Source organism: Zonotrichia albicollis, chromosome Z, assembly GCF_047830755.1.
Source record: "Zonotrichia albicollis isolate bZonAlb1 chromosome Z, bZonAlb1.hap1, whole genome shotgun sequence".
Taxonomy (NCBI): Eukaryota; Metazoa; Chordata; class Aves; order Passeriformes; family Passerellidae; genus Zonotrichia; species Zonotrichia albicollis.
This window is the reverse complement of record NC_133860.1, coordinates 81,434,165-81,447,431: the sequence shown is the minus strand read 5'-3', so window position 1 is coordinate 81,447,431 and position 13,267 is coordinate 81,434,165.

The following is a 13,267-nucleotide window of genomic DNA, read 5'->3' as shown; positions in this document are numbered from 1 at the left end:
AGAGTGAATACAGAGCACAAACTTTACTGAATATTCTTTTAGCTTGGTTTGAGTTTTTTATCTTTTTTGCTGTTGAAAACAACCTTTCATTTTCCCAGATGTCTGTACCTCGTATGAACTAGTTAAGTCAGATATTTTGTTTTACAGAGAACAACAGAAACTCAGAAGACATCTCCATATGTAAAGAGGGTTAAGTGAAACAACCTGGAACACCTTTACAGCAAAACATTCTCTTGCATTATTCTGAATATAAAGAAAGACAGTTCAGTCAGGTTTTTATCCTCTCTTCTGCACCATGAGGAGCCAGTGCCTTCACTAAGGCAGTAGATAATTATGAAATGCGTTAAAAGGGAAAACTTATGGGATCAAATGTATCTGACAGTTAATTTTGTGATCCTGCCTTGAGTTTTTTGCTATTGTTCATTTCTGTATTTTTAGGAAAACTATGCAAGTAAAAAAAAAAATAATTCGGTCCTTGCCATAAAGCAAAAGGAAACTGGAAGAGAGAATTCAAGGCAGAGAAGCTTCTCTCTTTCAGTTCGTAGAAAGGAAATAATTTTGGCAAAATTTTCTCCAACTTTCAGTTGTCTTTACACTAAAAAAATTTTCAAAGACTATTGTTGCACATATGCATGTTTCTTGCATGAAATACTGTCCAACTTTTTAAGTTCTTTAAAAGTGTCTCAAAAAATTCTGTATCATTAGTGGTTTCCCCCCTTCCCCAAATATTGTCCCTCTGGGGTGATGACTGGTATTGATTTCTCTTATTTTGAGTTTTTGTTTGCTGGTGTTTTTTTGTTTTTGGTTTTTTTTTGTTTGTTTGTTTTTGTTTTTGGGGTTTTTTTGTTTTGTTTTTGTTTTTGTTTTTGTTTTTGTTTTTGTTTTTGTTTTTGTTTTTGTTTTTGTTTTTGTTTTTGTTTTTGTTTTTGTTTTTGTTTTTGTTTTTTTAATCTGAGCTTTTGTTTTGTTTTGTTTTTGGGGGGGTTTTGGGTGTTTTTAGGTGTGTGTGTTTTGCTTGTTTGCTTTGTTGCGTTTCTTATCTTTTTACAGCACTCTTTTTCAGGGTGGTAATGGAACTGAAGAAAAAAACCCCTCAGAATACACATGACAATTCCTAACAACAGCTTTATGGTGATGTAAAAAGAGATTTTGGTGTAGTAAAGACCACATTATTCTGCAGTACAAATGAGAATTTAGTCCTTCTATGTATGAACATTGTTTTCTATGATTTTATGCCATGTATGTATAGAAGTATCATTGTATTCCCCTCAAACTGAAATATTGGAGGCTAAATATTTCTGTGTTCGAGACTGAAGAAGCGAAAAAGAATATTTCTACTAGATCTGCTTTTCTGCTTTATAAGATTCCTGGATCATTTCTTTTAGGAAATATGTATAGAGGTTTAATGAGTTTAAAGAGGGTTCCAGCTAAATGAAATCACTGCAGTTTAAATTATGTGTAAAATGAGGAAATCCATATTCTTTCCAAAAGTTTCTCTGAAAGAGTTTGAGCCACGGAGAAGAGATGACTGAATGAGCACTGTGGCAATTTAAAATAATTCCTTTCTGCATGGGAAATACTCTGCCTTGAAAAATAGGTGGGAAATTGAAAGAATATAAACACACACGATTGAGACAAAGCTGTAGAAATGACTGGATTCTCATCTTACTAAACAAGCAAGAAGAACTCACTTTAGACTTAAAAATTCACATTATTTACTTTTCTCAGACAAATTCAAATACTGAAATAAATTAACCTCAAATATATTTTGTTCAAAAAAAATCCTCTCCTTTTACAATTAATTGCTATATTGACAAATCTTCCCAGAAATGGAAAAAAAAAAAAGATAACAAGTTAGCTTTCCTCAGTTTAAGAGGTAATTTTCTTATAGCCCCACATAATTCCATGTTTTCATTATAGAATACGATAGAAGTTTTTTATCTGAAATCGTTATTTATTGGTAGCTGTACTGAAGAGTAGTCAAAAGTGTGGTGGACAAAGAAAAGCCCTGAACAGTAGGAGTTCAGGGGTTTGGAGGATATTAATAGATAGCAGGCTCAGATCTAGAGTTCTTTCTCCTGGCAGAGATGAGGAAAGATCATGAAGACATTTTTGTCCACAGTTGTGTGTAGCACAGCATTATAATTAGATTACTCAGTGCTTAACCTTTTTTTTTTCTAAAATAACTGCTCCCAAATAGCTGGAGAGACAGCAGAAACCTGTCCTAAAAACCCCTTTTCAGTATTCTCCTCTTCACAGTAAACCAGATTTCTTTATCTCTCTTCAATTAAAGAATATTGCCTGTGTCTTTTATCGCTGCCCTTGTCATGTACTTTTCAATTTATACCTTGCCCAGCTGTCATTTAAATGCAATGCTACAAATTTTGTCTCATTTTCCAGGCAGACTGGCACACACACACACAAATTAAGAAACAATACTCTTCCACTCACTACTGCTAAAAAAATTTTACCCTATTTTCTTTTGTGTTGGCCTTAGTGACATTACAGGTTGAAAAATCTCATTGACTCTTCCCCAATTTCTAATTATTAAGGCCTTATAATTTAATTTTAATTGGTGCTTGTAAAACTTCAGAGAGGAAAAAGCGTCCCTTAAAATTCCTTGTCCTGTGTAAAGTTAATGATGTTAATTAGCTTAGTTTATGTGAAGTCTCCATATCTCCATCACCTTCCCCCTTTCAAGAACATGCGTTGAATTATGATCATCATATTAATGATGCCTGATTAGTATTAAATTTTATTGGCTCTATCTTGTTGTCCTCTTGCACTCTGCGGCAGAACTCAAGGAGAATCACTTAGTAAAACTGCATGTTGTATTTTTTTTTTTAAGTGACTCAAGGCAAGATTATTAAAAACCATTCATTAGTGTTGCTCTTTTTATATTTGTGAAAAACACCTTGAAATGAAATCTTTCTGCGAGATCTGGCAGTGAAATTGTAAACCTGGCAGGCTTTGTTTTCTTCAGCTTTGAATTTAGAGGTTGATCTCAGTGCTGCTGGACACAGCTTTTCACCTCCCATTCTACTTTAATTTTCTGCGAAGACCTGACTGGATTAGGGAGGGCTTCTGACAAAAACTTACAAAAATTCTACTCAATATGGTACACTGTAAAGATTGACATTTGAAATATTAAATATTGACAGATAATATGCTTTTGGAGATTGGTGGCTAACAACATGTTTGTTTGGTTTTTTGTTTGTTTTAAAATTAAGCTTTCTTCCATTGTCACTTCCATGAAACAGATTGATACCCATAGAGATATATTGATCAAAAGAGTAAAATGGAAGTCACAATCCAAAACTAAATAGAAAATCATGAAAATTCCACTTCTCTGTTTTTCTTTCAGTTTTTGGAAAGTTAACAGGATTAGAATGTTGATTTAGTGTCTTGTTGCATTTCGATTCTGCTATTCCCCTGCTTAATATCAATCAGAATTTTGAAAAGTAACATAAAGTGTATTGAAAGATCCTATTGATTTCTCAATCAGAGATACCTTTCTAAAGAGTGCAAATAAGATAGAACTTGATCTTTCCTGAAGATAAGGTTAATCAAGGAAACTGTGATCAATACAGCAGAGGTAAAAATTACCTCTGTAAATTTTTTTTTACCTCTCATAGAAAAAAGAAAACTATGGCATAAGCATTTTGTTTAGGTAATTTTATTAGTCAAATTAATAAATAATTTTCCATTTGAATTTTGCTGAAACGCGGTATTTCTCAGAGATCAGAAGTTATGTTTTATGTGACGGGGGTCAGCGGTGGTGTGAGAGAAAACGTGAAAATTCTGAGCAGTGTTGTTTCCCAGAGAGAGAGGTGGGGATCCTCCATCCTGGGAGTTATCCCCAAAAGTGTTGGGATATGGTCCTGGCCAGAACCTGGACTGCTGCTGGTCTCCAGTGTCACCGTGACATTCTCTGAAAAATCCCCTCACCAGGATCTTTTCTCCTGAGAAGCTGGGAAGCTTCAACTTCTCCATGTTGTGCTTCTCTGGAATGTGATTTGGAGAGGTGTTTACCCAGCATGTGAATTGGTTTTAATTAATGGCCAATCACAGCCAACTGTGTCGAGGCTGTGAGCAGTCACAGGATTTTATTATTCATTCCTTTCTATCTTTCTGATGTCTCCTTTCTCTTTCTTTAGTGTACTTTTAGTGTATCATTTCTTTTAATATATCGTAAAATAATAAATCAGCCTTCTGAAACATGGGGTCAAGATTCTCACCTCTCACTTCATCCTGGGGACCCTCAAACACCACCACCCTCCAGCAAGATGGTTGGACAAAATGTCTTTCAGATGGACTTTCAATTCCCAAACATTCTGTGATTTTTAGTGTATTAGACACTAAAATTTAATGTTTCTCTAGTTCAGGGTGTTTTGGTTTTATGGCAATTAGTTATTAAGAACTCCTCTGCCTTGGTAATTCACCTAGGTGTGATTAATTTCAATAAATTCATTTTTCAGAACCTGAGCTACTAATCCAGTGTATTTTCAAAGTACTTTTAGTCCTAACGTCACCACAAACCCTCAGCAGCCACAAAAAAAAGTGATTTATGTGGTGGCACCCACGGTGTTGTTTTGCTGTCTGATCACAACACCTTCATCAAGGAATTTTGATCTGAGCACAGCGTAACTGTCAGTGACACCGTGTCAGAACCAGGACACGGGACATTTCATCAAAAAGGGCCTTCTGCGAGAAAGTCTGCATGGAATAAAAGCCAATTTTGCACATTTCATATGCCATTCTGCTAACAAGGTCTGCTGCCCCGATTTTGGATATTGGCATGGACCACTGAGGGATCTGCACACCTTACACACATCCCCAGGTGAAACTTTCACTGTCCAGGTGAAATCTGGCTGCTCAAAGGTGGGAATTTACAGCCCTCCAAGCCTAGATCTCAGATTCTGCAATGTATAAAAGAAAAATAATATTTAATGCTGAAGGTTTGTGCCGCAGTAGAGATTAAAATCGGTTTAGATTAAAAATTAAGAAGAAGTTCTTACTGTGAGGGTTGTGAAGACCCAGAAGAGGTGAGTATTCACGTTATTTATATTGGAATTATAAACTTAGAGAATAGTCTGTGAAGAGTAGCTATTTATAAATTAATTTAATTACCAAAAATAAAAAAATAATACCTTCCTCCAAAAATGTTTTTAAACTTAATTGCTAAGTGGCTGACCTTTTATTTTGTATGGGATTCTATTTGAAGTAAATTAGCAATAATGGCCAGTTGTACTTGAAGTGAGGCATATGACATTTAGTTTGAATATGCATTTTTAAGTGTTGATAATTGCAGGCAACAAGATGCTTGAGAAAGTGTCATTTTGCTGTAGTGACAAAAAATACATGATTATGCTTTTCAAAAAGCAAGGCTCCTGGTTAGAGAGGAGAGTACAAGAGAATTTGAATTACAACTTATGAAACTGTAGAAGTCTTTTTAATATATTGTTCTCAACCCTAGAGTTACATTTCTGCAGTGCAGTCACACAAAACTTTGCTTAAGGTTACAGCCTCACTGAACTCAAAGGTGTTAGATACTCCTTCATGAAATATATCATTTCTTTAGAATTTTTAGAGGTGTTTAAAAAATTATTATTTAGATTTTTTTGTATTAATAATTTTTTCTGTTATTGCCAGCCAAAAGGGAACTTCTAAACTGCATATCCAACCTCATAGTTTGCCGTTTGAACAGCACAAATTGCTTTATTGTTTGTAAGCATAATCTGATAGAAAAAATTTTAAAAAGAGAGATGGAAAATACAGTTTTAGGCCCTCTGAGCAAGATAGTTGAGAGATACGTGCACACTTTTCCTAAATATGTGTTTAGGTGTTCAGATATCAGCAGGCTCCTCTGGAATGAGATGTCACTGTGTTCAACTCTAGCACCTTACACATAAAATCTTAAATATCTCTACAGTCATGGGACCAGTGTTCTCAGATAGCATCATGTTGTAGCACACTTTAGACACTTGGGGATTTATATCTCAGTAAAATGACCACTGTCCACCAAGTGTATTTATATTTATTTTTGTTATACCCTAAAAATATCTGCAATTCACTCTGAAAAAAAAAAAAAACCTAAACAACTTTGGCCATAACAAAAATATTTCTCATTTAAGTCAAATCATTGAGCCCATGTAGCAGGAAGGCATCTGGGTGTCACTGAACTTTTAGTGAGAAGTAGCTGTTTCTCTTCAGTTCATAAAAGTGATGTTCTAATAATGTTGAAAAAGGAAAAGAGAAAAATAATTGGCTTTTACTTTTTCCCATGGAAATCACAAGATTTGAAGTGGGTCATATATTGTAAGTTAAATTTAGAGGACGTTTAAATTTTTTTTTCTCTTCCGTAGACCTGGAGATCCCCTGCTGGAATCTCCTCATTGTTCATAATTAGTAATGATACTCATAATTGTAATAAATACCAATATATAATTATTATTTATCATTAGTTCTTTGCCATTGCTTGATACTACTGACATCAACATCAGTTCCTTTAGATCATATTGCTTTCCTCAGTTTGGGGCTTCTCTTTGTCCCATATCTCCCTCTCTGGCCCCAAAAGCTACTTCAAAACTTCAGCCACTGCTGAAGAGAAAGAAAAATAAATAGGAAAACATATGAAAGAGAAATAACTAAGTAAGTGGTCATTTTAATGACCACTCCTATGGCGTTATAGTTATAGGTAGTTATAGTTATATTTATAGTTATATTTATAGTTATATTTATAGTTACGATTACAGCTACATTTATATTGTGTATATTTGTATTTTTATGCAGGTCATTCCACTGCTCTATTGCCATTGATATGTCCAAATCCAGAATAACATGCAAGAAAGAAACAGAAATGCACATTTATGGAGTTCTAGTGAACTTCATGGTGTTTTGGTTTTGGTTTTTTTTATTAAAGGGTTTGCCTTCTCCAGATGAAGAGGAAGAATATGAGCACAACAGTTGCAGTCTGTGAGGGAGTATCCAGAACAGCAGAAAAAAAGCTGCAGTGGCTAAAACATTTCCATTTTCTCCAGGCTTATGACTCAACTACAGCAAAACACATATTGCTTGGATATGTCCCAGAGTCAGTGTCCAAAATAAATCCATTTAAACACACAGTTCAGGGTCTCCCAGCCAAACTGGTGCTCTACATGCTCAGTAAAAGATTATTTTTTTGGCTCTGCAATATGGAGGAATGTATTAAAGTCCGATTCTTGAGGAATAACTGGCAATTCTAACTGTTGTATTCAAACATCTACAAATCAGGATATTTTTTTCCCCAGAGTTTTTGTTTTAGAGAATTTTTTAAAAGATTTTGTGACATTTCCAATGTACAGCAGATGCAAAGCCTAGAAAAAGGGTATGAATTCCAAATTTAAAAAAAAAAAACCCTTGGAATGCAATGCATGTGGAAAGTAAATCCATGTAAATACTAGATAGAAATGCATAAATAAAACTTAGCATCAATTTCAAGCAACTGCTTGGCCATGCTCATGCTCTCCAAATTATGAAAAATTAAGTTGTACAATAAAATTGTTGGAATTCATAGTCTGTGTCAGAGTATGAATTTAGATTTCCACATACTCACAATGGATAACCTGAACTACTGTATGTGTGCTTGTTTTGCATTGATCCATGTGGACTGAATGAAGAACAAATAACTGTAAAGAGAGGAAAAATTTAAAAAAAGAAGAAAAAAATAAAAAAAAAAGATTTAGAAAATCTTTATGATCACAGATTTTTGAGCTAATGTAAAAGCATTACTTAATTCCACTTGTAAAAATATTATACCATATTGAAGGTTTATTGTTATAAATGTATGCCATAACTGAATTTTAAACAGCACTGCTGGAGTTAGTCCCATTACAGGATTAAACTGACATTATCAGTCAAATGAACAGAATCTGCAATAACAATTTGTTTTATTTTGTTGTTTAGATACAGCCAGGATGAGAAAATAAAAAGGGACCCAGCCAAATAATGTTCTGTGCAACTGAAGTGAAGGAAATTAAACTGAAGGTAAGTAAATTAAACTGAGCCATTGACGCTTGGGTTTTTTGATAATTTTCAGAGAGAATTCACCCAAGGAGCCCGGGAGCTTAGCCATGTGTCAGATGCCAAGCTTTCATCAAAGAATAGGGATCTACCAGAAAGGTCATTCCCTAAATTGAGTCTTTGGGCTGTGGGCTGCTTTGCTGCTGCTCTTTGCAGTCTGAACTTTGCAAATCTTGCCTTGAGCAACAGTTTGAAATTCCTGTAAGCCATTTATGAGCGTGCTTAAATGTCAGCCTTCCCTGGAAACTGCGTGGGCACGCGTGGGTGTGAGGGGAGGCATGGAAACAAAATCCCTGCGCCGACTCAAGAGGTGCTTTGGTCAACAGTTTCCATCAGATTCTGTGCTTCCACTAACTTGTCTTTATGGAGAAGCAGTCCGTTTAGCTTTCTCAGTGCCTCATTTTGAAGATGGACATCTCAGCACTCACAGTATTGTAAATTAATGACAAGCCCTATGTCAGGGAAGAACGATGCATCTGAGTTCATGCTGTCAGAAGGCTAATTTATTACTTATTTAGATTATATGATATTATAAAAATACTGTATTATATGATATTATAGAAATACTATATTATATGGTATTATAAAAATACTGTATTATATGGTATTATAAAAATACTATATTATCGAAATGATGTGATATTGTATTATATTATATTATATTATATTATATTATATTATATTATATTATATACTAAAGAATACAGAAAGAATACTTACAGAATGCTAAAAAGATAATAATGACAACTTGTGACTCTTTCCAGAGTCCCGACACAGCTTGGCCCCAATTGGCCAAAGAATCAAAACAATTCACAGCAGAATCCAATGGAACAATCACCTGTGGGTAAACAATCTCCAAACACATTCCAAAGCAGCACAACACAGGAGAAGCAAATGAGATAAGAATTGTTTTCCTTTTCTCTGAGGCCTCTCACTGCCTTTCAGCTTCCCAGGATGAAAAACTGGGCGAAGGAATCATGTTCAGGGAATGTGAACGCCACACTCACGGTGCATTATGACACAAGACATGAGCTCTCAGGAAATGGTGCCGTGCTACTCTACACCAGCTTCCTTCCAAAGTGTGGCTGTGTGTTCCTGAGAAACTGCTATTCCTCTTAAATTTCACTTCCTAGGAATCTAGGTTTTCCACCCTTTGAAACAGAACTGCCAGCAGAAGAAACCGCTTCCAGATATTCATTTCTGTGTAACTGACTACCCCTAAAAAATTGCAAAGCTAGCAACACAAAATGAGTCAAAAACGCTTCACGGGTTTACCCACAAAGCTTCCACCTCCTACCCCTTCCAAAGACGTGAAACAATCTACACATAACTCAGAATCAATTTCCACAGAGAAGCTGCCTTTCCACGCAGCTCCTCCTGAAGGAATTTGGGAATTAACCAGCTCCATCCAAAGCTTGGTCTGGTGGGCTGTGCACAGGGAGTACAATGCCCTTCTGCCACTCTGCAGTGTGAGGACACTCAAAGCACAATTCCGCAATTCCAGCCCCAGAGCACTCACCTTCAGCTTCCCAGGTCCCATTAAAAAAAAAAAAAAAAAACAGCAGAAGGGAAGCCCTCAGTAAAAGGGTATATAAGGGGACAAAAATAATATAAAATTTTCCTCTTCTTCCCTAGAACGGCACAGAACTGAAAGTTCACTCTGTGAAATATACAAGTAGTGCCACACAAAACAGCCCTTGCAAAGAATGGGAAATTGAAACATCATATCACAGATTTAATCACTAAATTCTAGAAGTTATTTGAATGCTTCTTTCTCTGCAAGACTCTGTCCCTGATCGTTATCCCAACAACAGATGGTGTGGAAAACATTTCTTCAGTACCAAAAGCAAGAGGTTCCTGAACTTGAAACTACTTTTCTGCACTTAGCTGGAATATGATTAAATCTTTATGCTCTGTTAAACAGTGAACAAATCTCTTCATGTCTTTTTTAAGGAATCTCTACACCTGAAAAGGTAACAAAGGGAGGGAGCTGCATGGTTGGGAAGTATCATAAAAAGATGAGTATGTCTTTCTGATGTATTTAAATATTGGCATTTAAAACATAAATTGCGTTATATTATATAAACTATTAAAACTATGTCTATATGTGTGAGAATGTTATCAAATTTGTACATAAATACCTATTTTTTGTATGTGACCTTGCATACAAAACCAGTAGCTCATGTAAATAGGTGTGTTTGTGCTAATTCTTGTAGATGGAATAATTTCAGTTTCCCTTATCTCAGTCAAACTTGATTTGATATAGAAACTATTGAGAGAAGAAATTGTTTGTTATCAGTATGCTAACTTCAAATTAAAAGCACATGATGTTACTATCATCCTTTACTCAACTCATTTTGTAATACAATATAAATTGTAATATTTTGTGTAATATAGATAAATATAAATTTAATCCTTCCAGAATGCTGACAAAAGGTGACATTACCAATTAAGGATGGTGGATATTTTTTAAAAATCTGAGAGTAATATGTTTTTATGATTGTTTATCAATAATTTATAATGAGTTCTCTCCAACATTCATGACAGAAAAAGTAACTCTATTCTTTATGAAGACCTACTCCTGCAGGATATCTGAAGATATATTTTTCATCAAAATTCTAATGTTTTTAGCTAATAATCTTAAAAAGCTTAAAAAGATATGATGCGTGTTTTACTAAGCTTGCAAATCCAATCATATTTCTAAGGCCAAATCCTACACTCATGCTGAATAAGTCAGACATCCCTGTATAAACTACTTGCTTCTATTATTCCATTTTTTGCTTTATTTTCACGAAAACACACGAGCCTGTTAACAAGCATGCCTTGCTCATGAGGCTGAGGAGGGAAAAGAGCAAGAGGTAGCTGTGACAGAATTGATTAACTTGATGCCTGGAGATTAGAGTCTCACACAGTGTTTGGACACGTGGAAAGTGCCTGGATGTTTCACTGAATTTCTCCTGAGGCTGCTGTTGTGTTGTCACTGAAAATCCACAAATTGCCCTCTTTTCAGAATGCTTTCTCTGCAAAATCCAGCAGAATAAACTGGGGTATTTTGAGGATTACCCCAGGTGTTGGGACTATTACAGAATCACTGAGGTTGGAAAAGACCTCCGAGAACAATTTCTGCTCAATGCCCACCTTGTCCCCAGCCCAGAGCTCCGAGTGCCCCCTCCAGGTGCCACCTGCAGGGCTGGGCACTCCAAGCCCCCCTGGGCAGTGCCAGGGCAGCTCCTGAGCCCCCTGTTGTGGTGTTGTGAGGGTCCCCAGGATGAGGTGAGAGATGAAGATTTGACTCCAAGTTCTCTGAAGACTGATAGTATTATATTATATTATATTATATTATATTATATTATATTATATTATATTATATTATATTATATTATATTATATTACATTACATTACATTGTATTCTATTCTATTCTATTCTATTCTATTCTATTCTATTCTATTCTATTCTATTCTATTCCATTCCATTCCATTCCATTCCATTCCATTGTATCGTATCATATCATATCATATCATATCATATCATATCATATTACATTACATTGTATCGTATTGTATTGTATCATACTATTCTATTCTATTCTATTCTATTCTATTCTATTCTATTCTATTCTATTCTATTCTATTCTATTCTATTCCATTCCATTCCATTCCATTCTATTTTATTCTTTCTATTCTATTCCATTTCTATTCTATTCTATGAAAATGATATACTTCCACTATACTACAGAAAAAGAAAGGAGACATCAGAAAGCTGGAAAATAATGGATAATAAAAACTCATGAAAGACTCAGAGGGTCCAACACAGTTGGCTGTGATTGGCCATTAATTAAAAACAATTCACATGCTGGATAAACAATCCTCCAAATCACATTTCAGAGAAGCACAACATGGAGAAGCTGAAGCTTCCCAGCTTCTCAGGAGACAAGATCCTGGTGAGGGGATTTTTCAGAGAATGTCACGGTGACACCCCCCGGCTGTGCCCTCCTGGCAGGAGCTGTGCAGAGCCACAAGGGCCCCCCGAGCCTCCTTTGCTCCAGGCTGAGCCCCTGCCCGGCTCCCTCAGCCTCTCCTGGGGCTCCATTCCCTTCCCAGCTCCGTTCCCAACTCCATTCTGCAGCTCTCAATCAAATACAAACCCCGTTTCTGAATCAAATACAAACTCCTTTTTCTGTGTGAAAACTGTGCCTGATAAGTCAGACTCAAAATTTATCTGAGGCTGAATTTCCTTCAGAATGGCAGGGTATATGGGGCTGCAAATTACTTATGTCAGGCAATTCGTAACAAACCGAACAATGCAAAAGATTTCTTTTTTTATTGTGAGTTGCACATGTAATCCAGCTAAGATAAATGATTGTGTTTAGCTCAATGGATTCCTTGGCTCTGGCTCACCAGCACTCCCAAGACTATTTATTGCAGCAGTTTAAAATATTATCCATTTTATAGTCCTCTAAATCATTTTCTTATCAGAAGATGGTCTCTGAATTGGAAAAAAATATTGCAGTTTTGTAGTTCATGAAAAAGTCATTAGAAAATGCAGAGGATGGTGAAACTAGGAGCAGGAATGCCACATAACCATCCTCAAACTAACAAGTTTATAGACCCTGTGTGACAGATATTTACTGATGATGAGAACCGACAGTTCCTCAAAAATTCGCAGGGTATCAAGGGTGATCAACAGTGATTGAAATTAAATTGCAGGTTTTTTGCTGCTCCTGAAAATCTTAGAATCCTTAAAAGAAGGAAAAAGAAAAAGAAAAAGAAAAAGAAAAAGAAAAAGAAAAAGAAAAAGAAAAAGAAAAAGAAAAGAAAAGAAAAGAAAAGAAAAGAAAAGAAAAGAAAAGAAAAGAAAAGAAAAGAAAAGAAAAGAAAAGAAAAGAAAAGAAAAGAAAAGAAGTTATTTTCCTTTTTTTTTTTGCTGAAGAACATTCCCAGTAAACAGTTTTCCACATCAAAAAATGCTTATGAAGTAAGGAATGCATGGGATAGATGTTCTCCCTGACCCTCTAATATGGGCATAATATTGATTAAGAAGAAAAAGGTTTATTGTATTTTAGTTTTAATAGCCATTTAACAATATGCTAAATAAAAATTATAGGAAGCAGGAGTGCTGTTGCAAGTTGAAATATGCTGCAATTTTTTTAAGCTTTGACACAAAAAATCAGATTTTTAATTTTCCTAGTTTCCTACAATCTACTG